General features: G+C 40.7%; 1 protein-coding gene across 11 annotated transcripts in view; it reads right to left on the bottom strand.

Annotated features, from left to right (window-relative positions):
- RASGEF1B (RasGEF domain family member 1B) overlaps window positions 1-15468 on the bottom strand; it is a 648732-nt gene that overhangs the window by 28550 nt on the left and 604714 nt on the right. The window contains exon 1 of one of the 11 annotated variants that reach the window (XM_042984303.1): window positions 9348-9411. The exons of 8 other annotated variants lie outside the window; for them this stretch is intronic. The gene's annotated coding sequence lies outside the window, so the exon portion shown is untranslated. Of the gene's footprint in view, window positions 1-8675; window positions 8940-8966; window positions 9094-9347; window positions 9412-15468 lie in introns of those variants that run through there. 2 more of the 11 variants (XM_042984301.1, XM_007074779.2) reach the window with 2 other exon arrangements.

The raw sequence follows: 15468 nt of genomic DNA, 5'->3' as shown, positions 1-15468 counted from the left end.
AAGTATAAAGTATAACAAAACTATCATATTCGTTTAGAGCAAAGTTCTTCTTAGAGCATTATTAGAGCAATGGAAACTATATCACTCACAGGATCTCTTTTGGGAGTTATGAAATATCAACACTTAGATAATCCCTTCCAACCAAGCACCAAGGAAAATACTGCTAATAGCAATGGAAACCAAACTGAGATAAAGTCAATTTTAAGAAGAGAGACGTCACAGGTCATTTGCTGCCTTCTAATCAGCTCTAACTTCTGCTAATCAACTGATTTCATTTTCCCATGAACTATCTTGACTGTTGAACTTGCACACAGCAGCAATCAAATGCTGAGATTCAAGTCACTCCAAGAGATCCCAGCCCCTTATTTGTGAACAATGCTCATATTTTTCTACCTGGCCTTAAACTCAAGATAGCATCTTTTCAATTCTAAGGTATTGGCCCTAAGGCCTATTCCCTTCCTCAGTTGTGCATTCTGCTACTATGGGTTCCTTTGTGCAGGGAAAGGTCTCCACATTTTACCTTCCTTTACTTCTCTGATGCCCCTTCAGGGCTGCTAACCTGAGAAATGCCTAGATACACATTGAAGAAGGCTCTGGGAATGTCAGCAGCTCCTGTTTGTGTAAGGTTTACTGCCTACAAATGCCTTTTGGGATTCTTACAGCTACCCTGTTTGGCAGACATCCTCACTCTGTTTTGACTACCTAAGAAGCTAAGGTTTCGAAGAACTATCAAAACTGACTGGGATTACACTTCAGATAAGGGACACATAGGACAGTGTTTCAAACCTGGATCTCCAAGTTCCAGGTTCAAAATTTATTGTACTATGTCATGTTACACTGCAAATGGTCTTCCTTGAACTTTTAGTATTTAACCCATAAAACGAAAAGTCCACCAGTCTATTCCAAATTGTAAGTTATCAGAATAATTTATATTGTTTCCTTTTTTAGTGATACATGAAATAAAAGTGTCTTACAATGGATGGCATCTTAGAGTCAGTTAAATGCAGTCATATTTGCTTTTGCTTACTTTATACATTTCCAGTAAAAAATCTTAATGAGACAAATGACCAAAATAAAGATCATGGATCACAGTATTGAAAACCCATTTCTGGACAATCTCTAACAAGTGGCCAGTCTAGCCATTTTCTAGAAAGAACAACTGCCTTGTGTAACAGATGCATTTGGCAAACAAGGGGAGGTCAGGAGAATGGTACAGAAAGTACTCTTTGGGAAGTGCACCTTAAATACCTAAGAATAAACACAGCAGGTTTTCTTTCAAGTATCTTTCTTCCCTGTTATTACCCACATCGAGACCCACTGTTTGCTCAGGGGCACCTGGGTGGCTCAGGTGGTTAAGTAACTGACTCGATTTCGGCTCAGGTCAGGGTCTCACAGTTCATAAGTTTAAGCCCCACATCTGGCTCTGGGCTGACAGAGTGGGGCCTGCTTGGGATTCTCTCTCTCCCTCTGTCTCTGCTCTACCCCTGCTTATGCTCTCTCTCTCTCTCTCTCTCTGTCTCTCTGAAAATAAATAAGCAAACAAACAAACTTAAAGAAAAAAGAGCTACTGTTTGTTCAGTATTACTCAGATTTGTAATCCAAGACTTGAATTTTACCTGCTTCAGTTCTGGAATTGAAAAATGAGGCTCAGAAGATTAAATGTTAGCTTGGTTTTTGTTTTAGAAAACAAAGAAAACATCCGAGACCTGGACATGAGAATCCAGAAAAGCATTTGTCCCCAGGCACTACGAACTCTAGGAATCATGTGCTGATGGTTTCTGTAGTGGGAGAAGGGCAAAGGGTGAGGCTGCTCTCATCCCAGAGATTCCATTTACTTATTTATTTCATCTCAGTGTAGTTCTGATTTCTTATCTGCAGCAAACCTTCCCTTTACAGCTCTCAGAATTAATATTTTCTGTCCCTGGCGTCCTTTAAACTCTCAATTTACTTCCCTTGACCCTTCGCAACATAATCTCAAAACCAACATCTCCACTGCTTACCTCCCTTCCTTAGCACAAATTTCACCCTGTCCAATACACCTAACTGTGGGGACCTGTTAACCACAAATCTTGTTTAGGAAAAACTGACTTGCCCCAAGTTAGAATGTGTGACAGCATTAAGGTAAAATACTGGCATTACTTTACTATTCCATCAAACTTCAAAATAGTTAATTCCTTTGGGAAGAAAAAGAGATTTATATGAAATACTTGGAAAAACTGCTGACTTTATTCAAATCACTAGCAGAAAGATAAGGCAGAGGACGGGGTAATCTCCTAAGCAATTCTCCCAAAGTTTCATTTGTAAATCCTTTCCTGGAAACTCAGAATACACTCTATGTGGCCAGTGGCTCTTGACTTTCTAAGGAGATGACAAATCTCTTCCCACACTGCCCTCAGAGAAATATACCTACAAGTTTGCATATACTTTGAGGGAGTGCAGACCCCAGGTTAGGAAGCACATGTGCAGGCCTGCACAGAGCCTAGATACAACTTATCTACTCGTCTAACTTGGTCTAACACGTTCGAGCCTGGCTCCTTAGATATCAAGGAATACTTGTATTTGGAGTTAGTACCGATCAAATGAAGTTAAAGAAAATTTTTAAATGATACTTCTTCTGATTTGGGTCCAGATATTTAAACAGGTATTTTCTTTCCCTTAAATTGCGACGGTACCTTGGGATGGGGAAAGATGCCATGAGACAACGGGAAACAGATTTTGGTTTTTAAAACAATGAACCAGGCTAAAAGAAAGCTCAGAGCCATGAAAATTAGCATACAGATTACAAGTTCTGTTGGAAAACTTCCCAAAGGGAAGTATAGGATGTATCCAACTCAGGTATACAAGATGAATGTTCTTTCTTAAAATTAACTTGGTAAGCTGAAAAGTTGGTTGACAGGCAAGATATGTTACAGGGGAAGCTAATTCAGTCACGAAGATAGATCATGTTCTTCCAAGGACTCTGAAAAAGTTCAGCCTGACATTGATCCAGAAGCAAGGAGGCAAGCTCTGGGTGATTTAAGGGATGAATGGATTTGAAAGGCATGCCTAATGGTTTCAAACCAAGGAAAGCACCAGATGAAAAGCTGCTTTTTTCTAAACAGCAGACTGTGTTTGAATTAGCGGCTGCTTTTGCACAATGTTATTTATGATGAGGCAGGTGCACCGGGATAAGGTGGTTTCAGGTGACAATTCAAATTGGAAAAGAGGTTGAGGTAAAGATGGGTGTGGGAACTAAATCAAAAGCCATCCTTCAACATCTGCTGTAGGTGCTGGGTAAATCTCTACCAGAATGTCAAATCAGCATTTCCTGTACACTTAAGAGAATGAGCTAGAAAAGGTAGGACTCAAAAAAAAAAAAAAAAAAAAAAAGGTATAAGGGGCTTTGAATCCATATTTCATCAGAGAGTACTTTGGTGAAATATTGAACAAATCCAATGCGTTTATACTGATCGCTTATCTTTTAGTTTCTGTTTAAATGCTAGGCATGTGTCCCAATTAAAAAGAAAACAAACCAACCCACTGAAGTAGAGGAAGGCCTCCCTATCACAGCTGAACTTTGAAAGTGTATTTGTTTAGTGACGAGAGGCTTAATTTAATATCCTGGAATTACCGGTTTCCCAGTTCCCATCTAGATTCCAAAGGAACTTTGCACTTCGGTGAGATGCACCTTCTTCCTTTTTTCATTTGAGGATCCAGCAAGCTGCAGGAGAACACATTCACATATTTCAGCTTTACTGCAGCTGGTTTCCTCCAGTGCTTCTAGCCTCCTTTTGGCACTTCTGGATCTCAGAATACAAGGACTGACCTCATGCTCATACAGTGTAGCTGCATGGGCTTTTGAGTCAGGGTGAAAGTAAAAGTCACGTTTCTGACACTATCTAAAATGTGGCTTATTTTGAGCTTGAAAATGTCTAGATTATCCTCTCGCATCGTTCCTGAGCCAGTGGGAGTCCTAAAGGCAGAGATTTCTAGCAACATCTCTGGAAACTGTAGAAATGCTCTTCTGACCTCCTTGAGAAAAGAGGTATGGTCGCTGAGAGAGCAAACAATGCAGAGTAGACAACTCAGAATCAACTCACTTCTCTGGCATGTGATTAAAAAGTAACTTGCTCCCAGACAGGTACATTCTTTGAAACTGAGCCCCAAAGGCTTAGTAAATTTTATAACCAGGGTGGGAGCAGGAAGTCGGTATTTTTTTTATTAAAGAAGGTGTTATTTCATTTTGCTTGATTTATTCTGGATGCTACTTTAGAAATCTTAACTAATTCCTAACTGATGGAGGAAGAGGGTTGTAACTCAAATACTGACTATCTTTGGTTTCCTTGCAAGGAGATCAAAGCAAAAATTTGTTGTCTCTTGTCTTGGAGATAATCTTGGTAACAGTTTATTAAAGCACAAAATGATATTTCACTACATGGCAACTCTAAATGGGCCTGGAGGGTCATATAAAACTTTTCTACAAGATAAATCTTCACTGTGTGGGCACAGATCACAGAACAAACAGGTTGATATTCTCTGTGCATTGTTTTGAATCATCTACAACTTCCATGTAGTTCCTTATCTTACCAGTAGATGACTCCACGTTCCTGGTCTTTGTAAAAATTGGTGCTTTCCAGTGGTAAGGGTGAGTGCTGGTTTAGAAAAGTAAAAGGACAATTCGAGTTCTGGGTGAAATAAAAACTAAGAAATTGGTGTTTGTCATCTTGGCATATGATTGAATTTAGGAAAGTGGCATTGTTCATGTTGTACAGTTGAAAATACTGGCTGAAAAAGTCAGTTGGTCTTATTTCCTAGGTATTAAGTGCCTATCTATGATGAGAATTAATTATTTCATTTTCCCAGAGGGGTAAAAGTGATCTTCTGGATAATCAAAATCATCATTATCTAATTACATGCTGTCAAAAAGAACCTTCCTGGATATTGGAAATTTTCCTCTTCTACACTATCCAACATAGCAGCCATTAGCCACAAGTTAGCTACTAAGCATGTAAAATGTGCCTAGCATAACTAAGAAACTAAATTTTGAATTCTGTTTAATTTAACTAAACTGAAGTTTAAATATCTCCACGGGGCTATTGGCTATCATACTGGATGGCACAGATAAAGTTGTTGAGTCATCATTTATAGCGTAAGCTCTCGGGGGCGCCTGGGTGGTTCAGTCAGTTGAGTGTCTGACTTCGGCTCAAGTCATGATCTCGCTGTTGGCGAGTTTGAGCCCCACATCAGTCCCAGTGCTGATAGCTCAGAGCCTGGAACCTGCTTCAGATTCTGCCTCCCTCCCTCCCTCCCTCTCTCTCTCTCTCTCTCTCTGCCCCTCTCCTGCTCACATTTTGTCTCTCTCTCAAAAATAAATAAACATTAAACAAAATTTATAGCATAAGCTCTCAAGACAAATTACAGAGTATCATACAGAGAGCATCCTTTACTGAAAGGGTTTATTCTTCTAAACCCAATTCATTTCAGCAGGAAAATGACCTGATACTTAGTGAGGACACTTAGTAAACAAGCAGAATCTTCCATTTACATTTTATTATGGAACATGATTCCTGGAATAATTTTATTTTTTAGCTGCAAGTTCTTGAAAAACTATGTTTGTCCCTTCTCTTTTTGATAAATAGAGAGATACAGGCAGTCTGTAAAGTGTTTTCCTCCCTTACAAGGCTAATTTGTACTCTCGCTGTGTAAAACTGGCTTTCATACCAGGGCTTCCTAATAAAATTTGAATCAAACGAATGACTTCTAGATACAGACATACCTTGAAATGGAATAATAAATATATTAACCTAAGGAAAAAAATTATTGGTCAAAGACTGGTTAGAAATTGCATAAATGTTAACACTGACTTAATAAGGAAAAAAAAAAAAATTCAAACTCAACTTTTTTGATAATTAGTATTTTCTAATACACTTATGGGGAAAGAAAGCAGGTCAAGAAAATATTAAATCTCTACATAATGCTTATCAATAGAAAGAAACTTCACTCTCTTTGCTTCATTTTCATATACCCAGAAAGTAGCTGAACATCTAACTGCAGACATTACATCCCCAATCTTCCACCCCATTTAGGATGCAAATGCACGAAGTGATAGTACAGCAGAATAAATCCACGGTCAAAGAACTAAAAGCAACTTATAAATCATCTAGCTCAATACCCCATCAACTTTACAGATATTGCAGGTAGAAGGAGACAACAAATGACTTGTTAGGGCTCCAGATCAGACAGGACGCACCTCCCTATTCCCAGAGTAGATATCTGCCCACAGCACTGGGCTACAATATCTGTTATTTTAAGATAATCAAGGGTTGTATACATCTTTTTTTTTTTTCGTAGGTTTAACTGGAGAACCAAAACAGAACAACTGTATTTCTAGAAAAGTGAAGGGAGTAGGGAGATAATACCTGAATACGACCACTAACCACAAAAATGCCATAAATCTAAAAGCGGTATATTCAATAGCACCATTTGTCTCTCTCTGTAAGACTTCACAATACATTATAATGTCTTTACCATTTATTATTTGTGGCATCAGAATCAAGATGCCAGATTCTCAATCCCTGCTTCAGGGATTTCAAATTCTTCTCCCAAGTAAGGGAGAAATGCCCTCTTTTCCCCATCTCCTGTCTCAGGGAAGACTCTCCAGAGCCATCCAAATTGCTTCTCCAAAGTCCACTTCTTCCAGGTAGCCTTTGGAGATTGATAATGTTGATTCTATCATTTAATGTGCCATAATTACGTATCTTACTTAGCACAGAAACTCACCCAGTGGTTAATTTTAGATTGTAAGAACGTAATGCTACCAATAATATAAGAAATATGTATTGTAAGAAATAATACATATTTAGAAACAGTAAGTAATATATACCTAAGAATACATTAGATTAGATGCTAAGCTGGGGGAAAAAGACAATAAATGTAAACGCTTTCCAGTGATTTTCTATTCCAAAAGACACTGTTATCCCAGGTATTAGGTGTGGTAGTATTGGAGAAAATGTCTTGGGGAGTATATAAAACGGAGCAAGACTGAAAATGAACCATGGGAGAAATAAATTCTAAGAATTTAACACTTCATTAGAGAACTGGAAAGTAGGAGGCCAGTATGCTTAGTAGCCAGAAATGTTGCCACCTCCAGGAAAACAAAGGATTGACCTACATGTAGTGGAATAATGCCAACAAGAAACTTACTAATCATTGACTGATCTTCTCATCTTTGCCAGAAAAAAAATCTGCTTGAAAGGGATAATACAGCAATGCTTGTGAGCCCTGATCTCTGTCAAAAGCACCCCAGAGTCCTCACTGCCCCAACCATTGTCCCACCTCCCCACCCCATATAAAATAACCATTAATGACAGGACCTAACAAGCTGTCATTCTTTTATTCTGTCATAAAAATCTCAACAGCCAAAATTTTTTACTTTTATTTCTTTTTGAAAATCAATTCTACATTTGCCTCAAACCTCATCTGACCAGTGGCATTCCTCTCAAATGTCCAATCACGCCTACAATCTGGTTAATTGTAACCTCCTTGTTTCTTAGCATAGGTTTTATCACAGTGGTCCAACTACGTTTTAAATTGAGACATAGCTATCACATGCCAAGCTCTGGCTACTGTTTTCAGGAGGAAAGAATAATTATTCACCCCATCTGAGTCTGACTGTACCAGACATTATTCAAGAGTGCAACACCCTGGGCCCTAGACTCTTCCCCTTTATGCACCCAGTTCAGAGACCCTCCCTCCGCCTTTGGAGATCATCCAGGGCTAAATATAGATCTACGCACACCAGCAGTTCCTGACCGCGGTCACATGGTGCTGCTGACGAAGGACTCCTTGGAGACGTATTCGGCCCAAACACACATACACAAATTTGTGTGCATATTCACCTACACACACTGTGCCCACCGAATTCATTGGCCAAGATGGGCACATCCACACTCAGAAGAGAAAGTCGCTGCCCAGGGATCTCCTCCTGCTATTTACCTCACTTGTGCCACCCTCGACACTGTGAGTGGACTTGGATACCTTGCTTTCGCCTGAACTGCGTCAATTTGCTTGGGGTAAGGTGTGAAGCAATACTCAAGTGGTACGCAGACAGATACACATACACAGGTGTGCACCTACCAGCCCCTTTCCCCCCTTTTCCCTTGTACAGAGCTGAAGCTGTCCCCACGATTCCCCTAGAAAGTGGAGCCTCTTTTATGCCAGCTGCCACAAGGCTCCTAGGTACTTTTGGCTCACGTTATTACAACCTAGCCAGGTGTCTCGAGGCGACTCACCTGAGCTCGGGCAAGTGCCGGGAGACTCGGTGTGTCCCAAATTCGCCAGGTGAACGGAGGCATGAACAAATATCACCTCGTCAGTGGCGAGCACATGACTTCTGCTCCCTGTCCCTTCCTAAGAATCAGACCTTAGATTATAGGGCACCGACACCAAAAATAAACAATCTCCCCACCCCACCGCCAACACGCACGAAAACTAGCCAAGAAGTAGAAGGAAACAACCTAGCAGTGCACAGGAAAGGAGGAGAGAATGAAGAAAGGATGAACGCGACTAGAACTCAGACAAACCCTCAAAAACTACCAACATGTCAAAGAAAAGGCCTAGCTTCGGGATCCGGGCGAGAGACGCAAAGCAAAACCCAAGTCTGCCCCTGCCCGCGCCCCAGCGGCTCGGCCCCGCACCTGTTGGCACCCGGTCCGCTCCCGGGGCAGCCCAGGCGACCTCGGCGGCCAGGCAGGCGACTCCCTCGGTTTCTAGCTTTTGCCAGGCGCTTTGTGCCAGAGAGCGTTTGGTCGCCCCGATTCTCCCGCCTCTTCGAGGCGCACCCGGCAGCCGGGGCGCCTGAGAGCCCGGCTCGCTACGAGCGCAGCTCCGGGGCCGTCTGGGACAGCGCAGAGGACAGCACCGCCGCGCGTTCCCGCTGCCAGGCTCAGGCCCCTCCGGGAGAACTGGCTGGCCAGGGAACAACCCACCTGCAGATGGACCTCGGGTCCTCGGTTTCCCGGCTGTTTGCCGCGCGCCCACAATCGCGGCCAAAGAAAAGAGAGCTAAAGCGCGCGCGAAGAAGGAAAAGAAATTCCGCCCGACCAGTCGGGTGCCTTGTTTATACTGAAACTACGGCCTCAGCCGCGGCGCACACCCCCTTCCCTCCGAGCCCGCCTCCCGCCGCCAGCCCCGCCCCGCCCCGGCAGGGGCGGACCAATCACGGCGCAGCTCGCCGCCCACGCCGCCACCGCCTCCAGCGCCCGGGACCGGCCCACGCGGCGCAGGGCGCTGGGGACTCCCGCGGCGCGGTCGCCCGGGTGCCCTCCTACAATGCGGAGGCCCGTGCAGCCGGGCTCAGCGCTGTTTACCTGCGTCGGTTCGGCCCGCTCAGAATGGCGTGCGTTTCCTCCTGAGTCCGCCTGCCCGGGGCTGTTTGTGAAGTCGTGTGTGTGTGTGTGTGTGTGTGTGTGTGTGTGTTCATTTACCTGTGTACTACCTGTAAATACCGGCCCGACTCGTTATACAGTATCTATTAGCATAATCATGAGCTAAAGGTTACTGTACATATACTTTCAGAAGAGAGCTTGAGAGAAACCACAAGAACATTTGCTTAGCAAATATTTACGCACAGCCCGAATGCTAGGCATTGTGCAAAACGCTGGGGGCAGGCTCCAGGCAAAAGTAGGCTGGCCCCTGCCATTGTGAAGCTTCCAGCCGGTCTAGAGGAGGACAAACGTTAAGCAAATGGTCACCCAAACAAAATACAAAATTGAGGCTGTTATAAGTTCCACAAAGGAAGGGAATCTGTGCCATGAAATATGATTCTGGAGGCAAAGGGGAGGCCAGTCCTCAGTGAAGGCTGTGTTGTCATGGTAACCACATACTCTATCATTGGATACTTGATAACTATTTTAGAAAAAGGGTAAAAACCTCAATGCTTCACCTTGTACAAATAAAAGAGACTGAAGGGAAGAAACGATGGAAACAAGGGGAGAAAGAGACTCAAGGAAAGAAAAAAAATTTGAAACATCAGGAGACTCTTGCTAGCTACATGACCTTGAGTAAGTAAAGTATCTTTCCTGAGCTTCAGTTTTCCTATATGTAAAAAACAACACTATTCATACCTGTCTTATAGGACTATAATTAGGATTACTGAGCTAGAGGAACCCTGTGTGTCCCTGCCCCATTCTCCTTGTCTCCCCCTCCTTCCTAGTGTGGAAACAGTCATCTTGAAGTTCACCTTGCCTATTCTTAGCTTCATCTGTGCCTCCTCTCACTTCTCTTCCTCTAATTATACGTTCTCCTTTTCTTCTGCAAATGGGTCTCCCCAACTCAGTAATTCACTTTAAGCCTCTCGGAAGTTTAAAGGAGAAGCCATTCAGCCAAAAGAGCTCGGTAGGAGGCGGCCATGCAGAGAGCCACAGAGGCTCTTGGCTGCCCAGCCTAACTATTGTGGTTGTGCTGGTTGTTTTGGCTTTCAAGATCAGTTTTCCCATCCTTGTTCTGTAACAAACAAGCCATTTGCGGTTGTGCAAGTTATGTATAATATTGAGGTTCCCTGGCCTGTAGCAATTAATTAAAAGGGTTGGACTAAATCAGGATTTCTTAGTGGAAATATTTGACATAGCCTTAATAACCTCTGGATACACCCCCCACCCTGGAAGAGTTTGCCCAGTTTTTCTTTCTTAAGTTTTTTTTTTCCACCAAAACAAAAAATGTTTACTTTAGATTCTCAAACTCTAAAAGGGACACTACAGTAATATTGATTTAATGTTTTACCAAACCATTCCTGCTCTCCATACTGGTGGATCTCCCAGAGCCCCTTCTAGCTCCCCATATGAGAAGTAATACATGAAGGGACAGCTCCAGAGCTATGTGGCCCAAACTCTGATCCTGTCCTATCATTTAGCCAGTTATCAAACCTTACAAGAGATCCTGAAGGACTCTGGGCCCCAACTTACTCATATGAAGGTAGCAATCATAGTTTATAAAAGTAACTTCTTCATAGTGTGTGAGATTAATTAAAAGAGATAATATGTGAAATGGGTTTGGAGCAATGTCCTTAGAGAAGCCTTCCCTAACCCTCACTCCATATCTTTCATTGTTGTTTCCTCTATAGAATTTACTACTATTTAACATATTGTATATTTTACTTATTATTGCCTCTCTCCCCTTGCTAGAATATAAGCCCCATAACAGCATGGTTTGTTGTTGTCATTGTAGTTGTTGTTTTGCTGCTGTATTTCCAATGTCTAGAATAATGTCTAATACAATAAGCACTCATAAATATGTGTTGGTTGACTTAATGAATGCCCAGTACATAGTAAGTATTCAATAAATAATCGCTGTTATGATTCTGTATCAATTATTCTCTATCATGAAAAGTTTTTTTTTTTTTTCCGTTTTCTACTTCCCATAGTTTCTTTCTTGGTCTTTTGACTCCACTGGCTCAATTCTTATCCCTGTAAATGTTGGTAAGCTCAATAATACCAGTCAAATTGATGCAAATAAAGCCCTGCTGAGTAGGATACTCAAATGATAAAAGTAGCCACTTATATTAAGCTTTGACTATATGGCAGGCCCTGTGCTAAACATTTTTTTTTCTCTTCCCTTCCTCTTGGATCTCAAGTGCACAAAATTAGAGCAATCATCATGACTAATTCATGTCCAATACTCTTTTTTAAATTTTATTATATTTAATGTATTTATTTTATATCATTAGTCTCCTTTATTTCCCATCTAAAATCCTATTTTCACCATCCCAAAGGCACTGACTCTTTCACACTGTATTTAGTATGTGTTTTTCAATCCACCTTGTATGAACAATGATGGTATTATTTTATGTGAGTACCATGTGAGTGTATTTACCTAAATATACTCTTACTTTTATTTATGTTTCTCAATGTTGTCCCTCCAACATTTGACTTTGCTCATCTATTCATGTTGATACATGTTGATATTTTTCACTCCTTTTACGTTGTGTTGAGTATTTCACCGTATTTGTGTTACATTTTTTTTTACTTACATTATCTTTTATCCTTGCCCAAACTCTGAGAGGTAGGTACTATTTTCTCCATTTCTGAGATGAAGGAATGATACTGAGGAAGGTAAATAACTTACCATAGCCGTACAGCTGAAGAAGCCATAAATTATACCTATATCTCTCTGATTCCAGTGCTCCCATCTTCCTACCCTTTAAAATGAATCTAATTACTGGGGCACCTGGGTGGCTCAGTCGGTTAAGTCCGACTTTGGCTCAGGTCATGATCTTGAGGTCCATGGGTTTGAGCCCTGCGTCAGGCTCTGGGCTAACAGCTCAGAGCCTGGAACCTGCTTCAGATTCTGTGTCTCCCTCTCTCTCTGCTCCTCCCCTACTCTCTCTCTCTCTCTTAAAAAAGAAACATTAAAAAATTTTAAAAATAAAATAAAATGGATTTAATTACTTACTATAAGATTTATGAAATCCTGTCTAAAAAAATATACCATTAATTTGACCCATTTTACATGTCTAAGATATTGCTGTTAAAACTAGTAGATATATGTATTTAAGCTAGAGGCCAAGTGTTTTCATTGGAAAGCAATGTTTATTATTTGAGACACAAGTTTAATATTATTTGTGGTTTAATATTTTCTTAAAACACTTGAACTTTGTTTTCTTTATGTATTATTTTTATTTTAGAGAGAGGAGGACAGAATGGAGGCAGAGAGAGAGAGAGGGAGAGAAAGAGAATCTTAAGCAGGCTCCATGTTCAGTGCGGAGCCTGATACAGGGCTCAATCCCGTGACCCTGGGATCATGACCTGAGCCGAAATCAAGAGTGGGACGCTCAAGCAGCTGAGCCACCCAGGCACCCCAACACCTGAACTTTAAATGAAAATCTCACAAAGTGAACTGCCTTCAAATATGTAAAATTTGCCATGTGAAAGAAAAATGAGGCTCCATGACACAAAATAAGACTAAAGAGAGAAAAGAATAAAGGAACAGATCACAGCTTCAGTGTAAGAAAAATATTAAAGATGTCTGAGGTAGAAAAGCAGCCTTTTTCTGCATTGAACCCCTCTTTCTGGATCTTAAAAGGCCTTGTGAAATGGCCGAGTAACTCTCCAAAACACTTTGACATTTTCTCCCATTTCACTTTCTCAATGTCATCCGGAACATGGAGATGAACAGTTTAAGGATAAGGACTTTTAGCCCTCGCTTATACATGTAAGAAAATGAAGGCACTGATCACCCTACTTATCAATAGTCAATCTAGACCACAACCATGGCCTTCTCACTTTCAAAGCCAAGGAAGACAAACCCACTAAGTATGATGTACATTGTCTATCTTGCATTTTACCAAAAGATTTATAAGAATTTTATAAAGCAAAACATGAAGAATGATCAAATGCAATTTGGAAACCATCACTTAACAGTTCCTAAGCAAGGTATGTTAATATGACCTAAGCAAGATCTGTTAATACAACATATAACTATCCCACCCCCATCCCCACCCCTTTTACACAGGATGATGAAATACTATAGTGGTATGGCTAAGTCAAGACAAAAATATTTTGGAGGCATAGGACTCATTTTTGGGGATCCCCTGTCTTTGGACTCTCTCTTCCACGTGGCTGCAATGGTAGGATAAGTTACTGTGCAAGATGTTGGGCAGACAAATTGGATCAGCCTCGCCCCAGACCTTAGAGAAAACCCCTTATTTTCCCCTTCCTTTTCAGTGTGATTTTCCTGGACTTCCCTTTCCTCATCATCGGATTGCTGAGAGTGAAAGGGTGAAGGAGGCTGCTTGGCAAGTTTGGTGCTATACCTTCTTCCTACTTCTACCCTGAGAAAAAGGAATTCTGTCTGTGGGCCAACCTAGCTCACTTGGGGACCACACTGGAATTTCATAGTAATGCAAAGTGTGTATGTGTTTGGCATTGACCTGTGTACATGCATTTCCCTGGAACCTGGGAAAAGGATGATGAAGGCAAGACACAAAGATGTAGATATGCAAGATTCCGAGTCCCTCCGTTCCCCCCTCCGTCAACACCTTCACCCCCTGCCATTTAGAAGGGATTTTTGTGATGAAACACATGTTTGGGTCAGTCTTGGAATGGTCATCTCAATAGTAATTCCCAGCATTTATTATAGTTGACAATGTTCTTTCATATCCATTATCTCATTTAGGGAGAACGTTGGGTCTGTGAGGGTCATTCATTTCTGACAGTTGTCATTGCAGAGGCATATATTTTCCTTTCCTGGGATCACTAAAAATACTAACGATAGTCATTCATTCGACTCTGCTAAGAAGATACTCCAAAGGACAAAGGAATTGACTAGAAAAGATAACTCCAGGGAACTCTCTTCCACAGATCCATGTGATCCTGTATCACCATGACTTTTTATCTCCCAGACCTTACTTAAGGTTGTACAAAAGAATGTAACGACCACATGGGAAATGTAGTAGGTTTTCAAAATCCCCTAGGGAGGTGTAAAAAATTACAGTATCTTCCTTTATACTAGATAAGAACTGTTGAAAGGCAAAGTTATTATTTTTCCTTTATCAGCATTACTGTTTCACTCATTTGCCAGTTCTCATTTACTCATACGAAGTAATTATTTCTAATATCCTCAGGAGGGATATTGGCATTGAGAAATAATATACCTTGGCCTGATCATAAGGTTATGAGACAATCTCATCATCTCCATCGGTTATATAATATATAGTGACTTATTATTTTCTGCACAAATATTTCATAACCTGCAACGTGCATCATTTTGACAAGATATAATGCTGTTTTGAGTATAAATTCAACTTTGTTTAACATGAATTTATTTAGATAAGTATTAATCTTATAAAATCTGTATAGTGAGTAGTAAATATAAATGTATTTCTATTTTCTCTTTCTAGTGGTTTTTGTCTGCTTTCTTGTGAATAAGTTGATCTTATAAAGAATTAAGAAAAGGTTTTCTGTTTCAAATTCTTCTACCCTTTAAAGTTAAGCCTGATTATTTTGCTAGAAGATCCCCTCAGTTTTGACTAATTACCAATCTATGTCCTAGAACATTGAATGGGAAAGGAGAAGGGAGAAAATTAATAATAGAATAATAAAATTTTAGAACTGGTAGAAATATTAATGACCATCTCTTTTAATCTTTCCCCACCCCAATGCCACCAACCAAGGCATTTATGAAAGGAAATTGAATTCTGGAGAGATTAAATGATCTCTCCAAGACCATCCAACAAGATAATAACAAAGTTATGCAAGTCAAAGAGCCTGGATGATAAGCCCAAAACTTCAAAAACTACACGATTTTACTTCCTAATTATTTCTGCAAGGGTGAAATCTATGGAGCTACTTTGACATTGTAGAAGTACAATTTGTTTTCAAATATTGATGACAAACTTTCTCTGTTAAATTCTCCTTGAGGAAATGATAAAGGAGAATTCTCTAGAAATTGCTCATATTTTTCATTAGAATTCTCTAAATATTGCTATTACCATTT

The sequence above is a fragment of the Panthera tigris genome, chromosome B1, assembly GCF_018350195.1.
Source record: "Panthera tigris isolate Pti1 chromosome B1, P.tigris_Pti1_mat1.1, whole genome shotgun sequence".
Classification (NCBI taxonomy): domain Eukaryota; kingdom Metazoa; phylum Chordata; class Mammalia; order Carnivora; family Felidae; genus Panthera; species Panthera tigris.
Note: the sequence above shows the minus strand (reverse complement) of the source record. Positions and strands in the feature narration are given on the sequence as shown.